The sequence below is a fragment of the Ranitomeya variabilis genome, chromosome 2, assembly GCF_051348905.1.
Source record: "Ranitomeya variabilis isolate aRanVar5 chromosome 2, aRanVar5.hap1, whole genome shotgun sequence".
Taxonomy (NCBI): domain Eukaryota; kingdom Metazoa; phylum Chordata; class Amphibia; order Anura; family Dendrobatidae; genus Ranitomeya; species Ranitomeya variabilis.
The window spans coordinates 999,853,022-999,865,560 of record NC_135233.1 but is presented as its reverse complement, the minus strand read 5'-3'; the positions used below and the strand labels follow the sequence as shown (position 1 = coordinate 999,865,560).

Below are 12,539 nucleotides of genomic sequence, written 5' to 3'. Positions count from 1 at the left end.
GACGCCGCACTACAACTTGACCCATACGGCCCTTACATCACTGTCTCTGACTGTATATGATCCCATTTTGGATACTGCTATGCAATCTACAGCAATTGAAACAAATCTTTATCTATCTGGAAACCTACCCTAAAGATCACAGATGAAATAAAGAAATTATAAAGTAGACGTATAAAGTTATCATTATTCACCTTGATGTCTATGGCTGTGTATACACAAGAAATAAAAGTAATAAGAAAAATCTGTCTTCATAATTTTCTCCCAGCGAAATCAGGAATATTTCCAGAGACAGGTAAATGAACAGCACTGTAATTTGGACTGAAGAACTGTCTGGAGAAGTGAGAAAATGACATCTCCACCGGACATATGAAGTCTGGCTGTAGGGATGTAGTTTCGCCCCGGTGACAGCACTGACTACATAGGCAGTGACAGCTAAAGGAATTATCATCCAGCAATAGACATTGTGTGCTGGGCCTCAGGAGATGTTGGAGGACAGAGTCACCATGGAGACTCAGAAAGTAAAAAAGCTGCTCCCTACAACTGTATTAATAGGATTCGAAGACTACTTTACAGGAATTTCAAAACACCCAGACCTGTATTTTTTATCTGATTCACATTAAAAGATGTTTTTCTGATATAAATCTGTCTATGATATATACAGAGTTCAACTAGTTAGTGTTAGATAATTCTACTTTATCAGCAAGCAGCTGAGCTAATTGAAGTTCATTGTTCTTTGATTACTGTTTTTAATCTTAATATAAACTCTTTAAAAAAGAAAGCAGACTATTATAACCCTTCTAGACATGGCTGTTTTCCCGTTTTTGTTTTTTTCCTTCTTTTTGCCCGACACCATGCTGAAGCATTAGTGAGATGGTGAATAATGTTTTGCATAGCCATGCTGACTTCTCTCTCTCTGCCTCCCGCTTCCTCTCTTTCTCTCTGGAAATCATTGTAATGCTGAGCTGTGTTAGTGTACTGGAACGTATAGTACATTATACCATCACACACCATAATCCTGGGAGTATGACCACTGTGACGTTCCCTCCAGAGGCGTTCCTGAGTTTACTTTTGCAAACAACTGAGTGAGTCAACCCCTCACACAAGTCTAAGGGGTCAAACAGTGTCTATGCAAACCATTGGTAGGCATTTGCATGGCATTGGACTATGAGCCAGACATCCAGCCACTGGTATGAAACCAATAATATTCCTCATACAAAGTGTGTGATCCCTTCAAACCTACATATCACATACTTACAGCGACGCAGAAGGAGCAACATAATCAATTATAGTAAAATATAACAATTTTATTAAATATTCCTAAAAGATTTTAATAGAAAAATGACACGAATAGTACACTGTCTGTTATACATGGAACATAACAATAGAGAAATAACCAGAAAACAGACCATTACAACTTAGAAAAATAGTTGCTTAAATAGCAATATGAACAGAAATGTCAGTATAAGGTAATTAGAAATCACGAAAATCCTATGAATCCAATTAGTAGCCAATACATGTGTGAAAATATTGTTACTGACAAAGGTGTTCATATATGGATGAGATGCCACATGGTGATAACTGTGTGTGCAGAAATAAGTATAACTGCAGTGACCTGGAGGTCACTCTAAACTAGCACACAACATCAAGGTGGTATATTATCCATTAATCCTAAGATTTATTACCTGTCACCATGGTTAAGCTGGTGAATGGTCTGTACCCTCACCTCGACGCGTGTTTCACCGCCTCTGCAGTTTCGTCAGGAGATAGGTAAGTGTTATGATGAGCCATATTATATAGTATCAAGCGTGCCCGTGAGTGCCAGCAGCTGAGTCGGCGCGTCTCCGCCATGTTGCCACTCTGTGGAGAGGGCGGCGCTCAGAGTGCACGTCACCCGGTCACATGACTTGGTCAGCTGACCGGACACGTAGCCTAGGCAATGCGTCGCCCCTACAGCGAGCAGCAGTGAAAGCGTCGTACGCACACCAGCTAGCAACTCAAACATAGAGCATGCGACAGATAGGTAATAATTTATATGACCATCATACAGACTAAAGCATTGAAATATGTACAATAACGGTAAAAATAGCATGATATTAGACAAAATGTAATATACAATTGGTAACATACAAAATAGATGCCCCATATGGGGTAGCTGGACAGAAGCTCATAAAATATATTACCACCCCATATAAATAGTGCACTTAAAGTAAAGCATGTGTTAGCAAGTGTGTAGAACAGTGTGGTGTATTAAGTACCTAATATTACAGTATATCAAATAATAACCAGCATAATGTGAAAGGCATGACTGTGATACAATTTATGTCATAAAAGGGAGTAAAATATATCAAATATATAAGTAACTAAGGTTTATATTGTGACAGTGAATGTAGGTGCAGAATGTGCTAAATGTATTCACCAAGTGATGTGCGTTAATATAGATCATATGTGCAAATACATATATATCTTATATTGAATAGCCTAAGGACAGAGCATACAGTAAGTACATATGACAGTATATATAAGATATGAAAATATGAACAAAGAAGCAATACCACATGCTTAAATGCTGTATTAATATAAAGTAAACAAGTACAAATTCTGGAGGAATACGAATGATTTAGCAACTGGTACCTTACACCACCCCTCTCAAAGACTAATGGTACAGAACAAGATGGCAATGGAGGCTTGCATGAAGTTCTATCCTTTCTATCTAGCTAAGTCTCACTTTTATCTAGAATGCAATGATAACTGGAAACCACATGAACAACATCATGAAGAGGCCTTCACAATGAAATGTGAAATTATCCCAAGAAGAGCCATTTTTTAACACAACACCAGGCCATGTGTTACTTGTGCTACTGTGAGCATGGCCTAAATATGCTACAATGGCCTACAGCGCCTCCAGACTTGACTCCCATTGAGCACATCTAGGACCATATTGATTGGCAACTGCAAAGGAGCTACTAGCAGCAGATATTGATGATTTGCAAGCCTAAGGCTAGGTTCCCATTGCGTTAATGGGATAGCGCTAACGGACAGCGTTGCACGGCGAAATTAACGCCGTGCACCGCGTCCGTTAGCGCTCCCATTGCCGGCAATGTTAGAGCGCATTGCTAGCGCGTGTCATTTTCGGCACGCGCTAGCAATGTGCCGGTGTTTTGTAGCGCGCCTCGGACGCTGCTTGCAGCGTCTGCGGTGCGCCAGAGGTCCGTTCCCCGCTCTCGCAGATCGGGGATCTGCGAGAGCGGGGACGTTAACGCGACCCCTGAACGCGGCCCCGAAAAAGACATTGCGTTAGCGCAATCCGCTAGCGCTCGCGCTAAACGGATTGCACTAATGCAATCTGAACCTAGCCTAAGAGCATTCGGTGTGGCAGAACAATCCTCAGACAACCATTAAAAACCTCAGTGATAGCATGCAAAGGCATGTTAGTGCATGGATTTCTGCATGGGGTGCTCATACTTGATTCTTAATAAAGTGAGATATTTTGAAAATTATGTTTCCATTTTTTCAACATATACAGCTCTGGCAAAAATTAAGAGACCACTGCAAAATGTTCAGTTTGTCTGATATTTCTTTTTATTTTGAAGTAAATATCGAATTTCCAAACAATAAATTTTGTATTTTTTTTCTGACAAAGAAAAATTGTTAAATTAAAAAAAAACAACAACCCAGTGCTTTCAGACCTCAAATAATGCAAAGAAAACAAGTTCATAATCATTTACAAACAACAATACTAATGTTTTAACACAGGAAGAGTTCAGAAATCATTATTTTGTGGAATAACCATGATTTTTAATCACAGCTTTCATGCATCTTGGCATGCTTTCCACCAGTCTTCCACACTGCTCCTGGCACAAAAATGTAAGCAGTTCTTCTTTGTTTGATGGCTTGTGACTTTCCATCATCCTCTTGATTGCATTCCAGAGGTTTTCAATGGGGTTCAGGTCTGGAGATTGGGCTGCCCATGGCAGGGTTTTGATGTGGTGGTCTCTTAATTTTTGCCAGAGCTGTATATCCATCCTGTAATTTTAATATTTCCACAACTATTCCTTCTTGATGCTGCAATTTCAATGTTGAGGAATGTATATACTGTATATATACACAGTACTGGTCAAAAATTTGGACACACCTGTTTGCATTTGTTTTCCTTATTCTAATTGCAATGGGCACAATTATCAGCTTCATCAGGTAGTCTCTCGGAATGGCTCATTAAGGAATTCTCAGAGGTGCTGCTGAGTGCTTGTTTGCTGCTTTGCCTGTGGCCCAACTCATGTCAAACCATCTCAAATGTGTTGATGTTGGGTGATTGTAGAGGCCAAGTCATCTAATAATACACTCAATCCCTCTCCTCCTTGGTCACTTTGCCCTTACAATATTGGACTGCAAAGGCCCCATGTACTGTTCTTGCACAGGAACCCTCTTCTGTCTATTTTCGACTTTGCTGAAATGATGCCACATTATGGTTTTCTCAGTATTCTAAAAATATGAAGTGAACAAGACATGACCATTGCTCTCAGCAGTTAGACATCTATATTTCATAAAACATAAAAGGGAAAATATATCTACTCTCCTTGACCTTACATGTGACAAAATATTCCCTGGAGTTTCTGTAAAGCCATCTACACAATGCCATGCAAGGACATTTCACAAGGCAGGAAAGCAGTATAAAGGAGGTTGTATAAAGAGACACAGCTAAAAGGGCTTTTCAATCACAAGAATATTTACACCTAAATGTAATCTGTACTTAGAATTTATCAATGCATACAGTATTAGGTCCAAGTGACAAAACTGGGCTTAAATCAGAGAAAATAACTTTACAGTAAGGAAAAATATCAGAAGCCTGGGATAAAGTTATTTTCTCTGATGAAGCCTCCTTTATACAGCTTGGGACATCTGGAACAATGACTATCATTATTTTATATTATTATTATTTATTTTTAGAGCACAATTGATTTCATGGTATTGTAGATGAGAAAGGATTACATACAAAACACAAACCAAAATTACAATGAACAAACTAATAGTGACAGTCAAGTACAGAGGAGAGGATCTTACTCTTGCGACCTTACATTTTACAGGCTAATCAAGAATAGAATGATTGTTTGGAGAAGAAAAAGTGATCACTACCATGAGCTTTGCATCATGCCAACAGTAAAGTAGCCCGAGACCATTCATGCACGGGGTTGTTTTTCATCCAAGGCAGAGGGTCTTACTCACAATTTTGCCTAAGAACAATATGATGAATTAAGATGTTATCTAAACATCCTCCAAAAGCAACTTCTTCCAACGATCCAGGCCCAATTTGGTGATGGACAATGATTTTTCCATCACGATGGAGGGGAAAAGGGAGGAAAAGGGGGACAACATGCACCATAGGGTCTCATCCAAGGGAGTAATAAGGTATTGGATGTATTGTGGAACTGCTCACCTATTTCGATTGTGTAAACCCAAAACAGAAGGGTGATGATCATCTGAGCTACCTATGTAGATATCAAGTGATCGGGGAACAGTAATAAAAAGATCCACCAATTTATTTTCTTAGATATCAAGTGACCGGGGAACAGTAATAAAAAGATCAAGCGATTTATTTTCTACTTGTTTCGAAGTTGAACTAACTTCTTCCACAGACCAAAACACAAAAATTATGATAAACTCCAAGCACCGATTAGTCAAAAATTGGTTACCATCAGTCAGGATCTGGCTCAGAAGCTTATATCCAGCTGCCAGGGCGAATTGCAGAAGTCTTGAAAAACAAGGATCAAAACTGTGAATATTGAATCTTTCCATAAACTTGATGGAATTGTCAATGAAAGTTTAAAATCTTATGAAATGCTGATAATTGTACCTCAATAATCATAGAAACATGTGATTAAAAAATCTGAAAACAATGAAGAAGCAAAATATGGTTGCCATTCACTTCCATTATGCTCGTTACTGGAGTCCGAGTTTGAGTGTCCGACGTGCTTGATTCGAGGACCGAGCACTCGAGCATTTCACTGCTCAATCAACACTATTATTATTATTATTTATTGTTATAGCGCCATTTATTCCATGGCGCTTTACATGTGAGGAGGGGTATACATAATAAAAACAAGTACAATAATCTTAAACAATACAAGTCATAACTGGTACAGGAGGAGAGAGGACCCTGCCCACGAAGGCTCACAATCTACAAGGGATGGGTGAGAATACAGTAGGTGAGGATAGAGCTGGTCATGCAGCGGTTTGGTTGATCGGTGGTTACTGCAGGTTGTAGGCTTGTCAGAAGAGGTGGGTCTTCAGGCTCTTTTTGAAGGTTTAGATGGTAGGCGAGAGTCTGATGTGTTGTGGTAGAGGGTTCCAGAGTAGGGGTGATAGGCGAGAGAAATCTTGTATACGATTGTGGGAAGAGGAGATAAGAGGGGAGTAGAGAAGGAGATCTTGTGAGGTAAGAACCCGGGAGACGAGGTCACAGATGTATGGAGGAGACAGGTTGTGGATGGCTTTGTACGTCATGGTTAGGGTTTTGTAGTGGAGTCTCTGGGCAATGGGGGAGCCAGTGAAGGGATTGACAGAGGGGAGAGGCCGGGGAATAGTGGGGGGACAGGTGGATTAGTCGGGCAGCAGAGTTTAGAATAGATTGGAGGGGTGCGAGAGTGTTAGAGGGGAGGCCACAGAGCAGGAGGTTGCAGTAGTCAAGGCGAGAGATGATGAGGGCATGGACTAGGGTTTTTGCAGATTCTTGGTTGAGGAATGTACGGATTTGTGAAATATTTTTGAGTTGAAGTCAACAGGAAGTGGAAAGGGCATGGATATGTGGTTTGAAGAAGAGACCAGCGTCAAGGATTACCCCGAGGCAGCGAGCTTGTGGGACTGGGGAGAGTGGGCAGCCATGTACTGTAATGGATAGGTTCATTGGGGGGGGTCGCGTGAGATGGGGAAAGATGATGAATTCTGTTTTGTCCATGTTAAGTTTCAGAAATCTAGCGGAGAAGGATGAAATAATGGACAGACATTGAGGGATTCTGGTTAGTAGGGAGGTGATATCTGCTCCAGAGATGTAGATCTGTGTGTCATCAGCATAGAGGTGATACTGAAAGCCATGAGATTCTATGAGCTGTCCCAGGCCAAAGGTGTAAATGGAGAAGAGCAGGGGCCCAAGGACTGAACCTTGTGGGACTCCGACAGATAGGGGGCGAGGTGAGGAGGTGGTGTGTGAGTGGGAGACGCAGAATGTCCGGTCTGTTAGGTATGATGAGATCCAGGATAGGGTCAAGTCTGTGATGCCAAGGGATGAGAGGGTCTGTAATAATAGGGAATGGTCCACTGTGTCAAAGGCAGCCGACGGGTCGAGGAGGAGGAGGACAGAGTAGTATCGCTTGCTCTTGGCGGTTAAGAGGTCATTGGTGACCTTAGTTAGGGCAGTTTCAGTGGAATGGTGTGACCAGAAGCCAGATTGTAAGCGGTCAAAGAGGGAGGAAGAAGAGAGATGGGAGGACAGTTCAAGGTAGACGTGTTGTTCCAGTAGTTTGGAGGCATAAGGGAGAAGTGATATAGGGCGATAGCTAGATACAGAGGATGGGTCAAGAGAGGGCTTTTTGAGGATAGGTGTGATGGAGGCATGTTTAAAGCTTGAGGGGAAAACACCAGTTGTTAGTGATAGGTTGAAGAGATGGGTTAGGGTTGGGATGAAGACTGTGGTGAGGTTTGGGATGAAGTGGGATGGGAGCAGGTCAAGTGCACAGGTGGTGAGATGCGATTTTGAGAGTAGAGTGGAGAGTTGATCTTCTGTAATGGTGGAGAAGTTGGTTTTGAAGGTGGAGGGCTGGGACGTCGGGAGGAAGGGCTCTGGGGGTTGTTGACCAAAACTGTCTCTGATGTTATCAATCTTCTGCTTGAAAAATGAGGCAAAGTCTTCAGCTGAGATAAGTGGGGAGGGAGGAGGTGCTGGGGGACGGAGGAGAGAATTGAAGGTGTTGAATAACTGTTTAGGGTTGTGAGACAGGGAGGATATGAGAGATGAGAAGTAGGTTTATGCAAAATTTATTACAGTATCCGAAAACTTTATACACATTTTATCTGGTGTTCTCTTACGTCCACAGTTATGTCAAGCAAACTAAATACAATGATGCAACTGTACAAGTATAAAACATATTGTGATGTCATAATGCAGAGAAACAGTGCTATCTCTTCACAGGGATAATATGGAGAGCAGCATCACAGCACAGTGGAAATTAAAAAAGTGATATCACAGCACAATAATATTTGTTGCAGTGATGTCATAACACAAAGTCAATATACTCCGTGATGTCACAGTTCATATTTAATAAACATGGTGACGTCACAGGAAAAAACAATTTAAAAGGAGACTAATCATAGTCAAGCTACGTTCAAGGAAGGGTTTATAAAACTTGGCCAATTTTCAACCAGGAAAAAGACAGTTTTCCATCTAAATTGTCATCCGTATGCCATCTGTACAGCACTCATTTTTATACATGAGAAATGAATAAAATCTACAAGACCAAATGCAGTTTCCTATATTAAAAGCAGCAATTTATTTGTTAAAATCGATTGCTATATGGTTCATCTGTATAGCATCCAAATTTTGCATGCCCCTAAACTTGAATAGGCGAGTCTCATACAAAATATGTCAGAGATAACAGTATGCTAACAATTTTCTAATGCAGACGTTTGGTCCATGTAGAAAAAAAACCCAGACATCTGAACAACCCAACTGAATGACATTGGTTTCAAAGTGATATCTTAGCACCATACAAGAGTAATAAACATTGTCATAAAAATCATAGATAGGGTTTATGGCACATAATAATCTCACAGAATTGGAATAGTGCACATAGCGATGTCATAGAACAGGGATAATGAACCAGAACAGAAATAATAAATACAGTGACTCGATGGCTACTGGCTAAGGATCGCAGTGATGTCACGGTACAGAGTGACCATTGCGTCTCCATGATCTGGGATTCAGATACCCCCAATTGTTACACCCTGGCCAGTGGTACATTGTACTGGGTAAAATTCACACAATGTACATACAGCTGGTTGAAAAGATCTGTCACCTTGAAATTAAGTGGATTTTGCTTGAAACCTGCTCTCATTGCCAAAATAATGATGTATACATTTGTTTGCCACAGTCATTTATTCCACATCTTGTTATAACATTTGTCAGATCCTTTAACCACAAATGACAAAACGTGTAATGTGACTTCTTTGACCTTTTTATCTACAAATCCTTTTTATTACATTTCCCCCGTGACTAGCTTTTCATACAGTGATTCCTATTCCCACTCATGTCTGATTCCTCAGCTCCTCTCTGTCCTCCCATCCTTCTCTCGCTGCCGCCTTTACTGTAAAGTGTTTCACATTTTCTGTCAATGTGACGCCTGGGATTATGACCTTCTGCCCTGACACATCTATCTTCCATTGAGAACAAAAATCTTATCCTGATTCTCATTTTTTCATCAGTTTTTTGCCTATATTTGGGTAAAAAACAAAAAGTACAGAGGATCAATGTAATCTTTGATTATTCATTACCAAGGTTAGGATCTCTACTGGTTGCAGAAAGAAATATATTCTATATGTTTAAATTGAAAAACTTTTTTCCTAGGACTTTAATATTGACAACCTGTCCTTAGGGTAGATGGGAATCCAACTCATGGCATCCCCACAGATCAGCTTGGAGGTGTTACGGTGCACTGCTCACTAAATTGAATAGTGGTCTTCAATGGTACGTCAAGCTCTCTCCCATGCAAGGCTATACGATAATCTTCCATTTATGATCACTACGGCATTTATGGCGCTGTACCACTTTCACTACATTGAGACTCCTGTAATAACCTGGTCATCAAGGGGCTAGGAGATGAACTTCCACCAATCTGATATTAATAACTTAACCTAAGGATGGCGCATTAATATTAAAGGGGTGATCCGAAGTCCAAAAGCAATGTTCATCCTACATCCCTATCTAATGACATAAACTAAGCTAATTTCTAATATGCTTGATATAAAAATTCCCTATCCCTCCCTAACTACTCTATTTAACTGCTTTTCTATTTTTGCTTCCCCTTCCTTTTTGATGATGCTTCGTTTGAGAATCCTGATGCATGGTGGGATACTCAAATGAAGCATCATCAGGATGCAGAGGCTTTGGTTACTGCCGCAGCCTCTGTCCCCTCCCTGAATCGAAGCATCATCAGTGATACTCTTTTCAGGGGCTCGGCTAGTCCCTGTGTGATGAGCACTGTGCTCATGACTGCGTGCTCTTTGTTGACGGCTCAGATGAGCATTAACAACTAGCAGAAGAGAGCATTGCCAGAATTATCAGCGTGCAGAGACGAAAGACGTCACGTGCTGGGGCAGCGCTGGTTTCTGCACACCGGGTATTTTGATAATGCGCTAGCCATGCAGGGACTATCCCAGCCTCTTAATCGAGCATCACTGATGATGCTCATTGGCCGGGACAACAGCCTCTGCACCTGATGAAACTTTGTTTGAGCATCCCAACATGCACTGGAATTCTCAAACGAAATGTCATAAGAAAAGAAGTGGAAAAAAGAAAAGCAGTAAGATAATGTAGGTAGGGAATTTTTAATTCAAGTATACTAGAAAATAGTTTAGATTATGGCACTCCATAGATAAGGATTTAGGTAGGGGAAACTACTTTGGACTACCCCTTTAGAGATCTGCAAAATCAATTTACTTATTACCTCTTTTCTGTTGAGCATAATTCAAAATATTTTTTAAACTGTAATAAAATGTATACTAGGCCAATGGACATTTAGGGACCATCTAGGTAACAGAAGAAATCAGTCAACCACATGCATATCCCAAAATAGAACCTTTTGGAATATATTTATAGTTATTGCCTCGAACGTAGAAATCTTAGCTAGCCAAGAAACCTTTGAAGCCTCCACACATGTCATTTTCTATTACGCACCCCAAGTGTGCAGTCAACAGAGGCTGTAGGCTATGTGGAGGCCTCTGGAAACGTACAAGAAATTACATTTCAGGCAATTTTCTGCATCTCTGATGTACTGCCGAGGCGACAGTTTAGTTTACTAACAGCTACATTATTCACCTGTTTTTTAATTCCCTGACAAAACAGATATTTTTATTTGCAGGGAGGGCTGGAATGTGTAAATTCACCCTTCAGCAACCATGCAAAAATAATCCTGCCGGGCATGCAAAGGTCAGTATGTACCAGGAACATAGATTATTTAAGTTCAATATTCACAATACTTCTGTTGTGCACGTTCTGTCCCTCTTTAGATTTTATTACCATTTTTATTGACTTGGGCCACCTCTCCTTGCATAATTCAATCTACACAAATCCTTCAGCTTGTCAAAAATGACAAATGGGATGGATTGGTGCTCCTGTAAAATAGGAGCCATGTGCAAAGCTTCAGCCTGACCCCCTGAGCAGCTTTGATTCTGACAATGCTTTACACTTCAGATATTTTACAGCTCAATGTGGGATAAATAAAGGGGCTGCCAATGACATTTCTACTGCTTAAATAATCATATGCTATGTACATTGTTCACTGTGTATAGATAGAGGGTTGAAAAAAGACGCATGTCCATTAACAGGACGCTATCAGAGATGACTGACTCTTTTCTTTTAAAATTCAAATTTGTCAGAATTTTTTCTGTCTAGAAGTCCGATGCGATCAAGGCCGGCTGTTTACACAGGGTGAGCTTCAACTCTTGGAATGCCATCTTTGCTTCAGAAGACAACGTCTTTATTTTTCTGTCAATATGGTCATGTGAGGGCTTGTCTTTTGGGGAGCAAGTTGTACTTTTGAATGACACCATTGGTGTTAACAAAAAATTAATAAATTGCGCCATTTTTCAATACCCGTAGCATCTCCATTTTCTGTGATCTGGTGTTGGGTGATGGCTTATTTTTGCGTGCCGAGCTGATGTTTTTATTGATACCATTTTGGTGCAGATACGATCTTTTGATCGCCCGTTATTACATTTTAATGCAATGCTGCGGTGACCAAAATAACGTAATTCTGGAGTTTTGACTTTTTTTCTCTTTACGCCCTTCAGCCCAACCACAAGGCAGCGCTCATAGCAATCTAGCTATGACAACCATAGAGGTCTGCTGGAGATCTCTGGTTGTCATGCCAACACATCAGTGACCCGCGATCATGTGACGTGGTCACTGATGGGTGAGATAAAGGACGGGCTTCCAGTAATTGCGAGTTAAAAGCTGCTGTCAGAGATTGACAGCCGCATTAAACTAGTTAACAGCCGCGGGTGGCTTGCGATTCCATCTGCATCTGTTGCGGGCACATGTCAGCTGTATAGATCAGCTGACATGTGCCCGGAAAGGTGCGGGCTCCGGCGCTGAGGGGAGTCGGGGGGAGTCCGACGTGGGCTTACTATTATGCCCAATGTTGGAAAGGGGTTAAGAATGTCGGTCATGGGTGTGGCAATCATAGCAAAATTCAGGATAAATCAGCGATAGTATCCCACAATTACCAGAAATGCCCTAACCAGTTTCTTTGAGATCACTTGAGGACAATTTTGGA

The 12,539-nt window shown here is 40.9% G+C and overlaps 1 protein-coding gene and 1 long non-coding RNA gene across 4 annotated transcripts in view; one reads left to right on the top strand and one right to left on the bottom strand.

The window, feature by feature from the left end:
* SPHKAP (SPHK1 interactor, AKAP domain containing) overlaps positions 1-12,539 on the bottom strand; it is a 450,379-nt gene that overhangs the window by 375,227 nt on the left and 62,613 nt on the right. The window lies entirely within an intron of this gene.
* Positions 1,951-12,539, top strand: part of LOC143808459 (uncharacterized) — a 34,672-nt gene continuing 24,083 nt past the window's right edge. The window contains exons 1-2 of the long non-coding RNA XR_013221957.1: positions 1,951-2,020; positions 11,124-11,191. This is a non-coding gene — a long non-coding RNA (uncharacterized LOC143808459). The remainder of the gene's footprint in view (positions 2,021-11,123; positions 11,192-12,539) is intronic.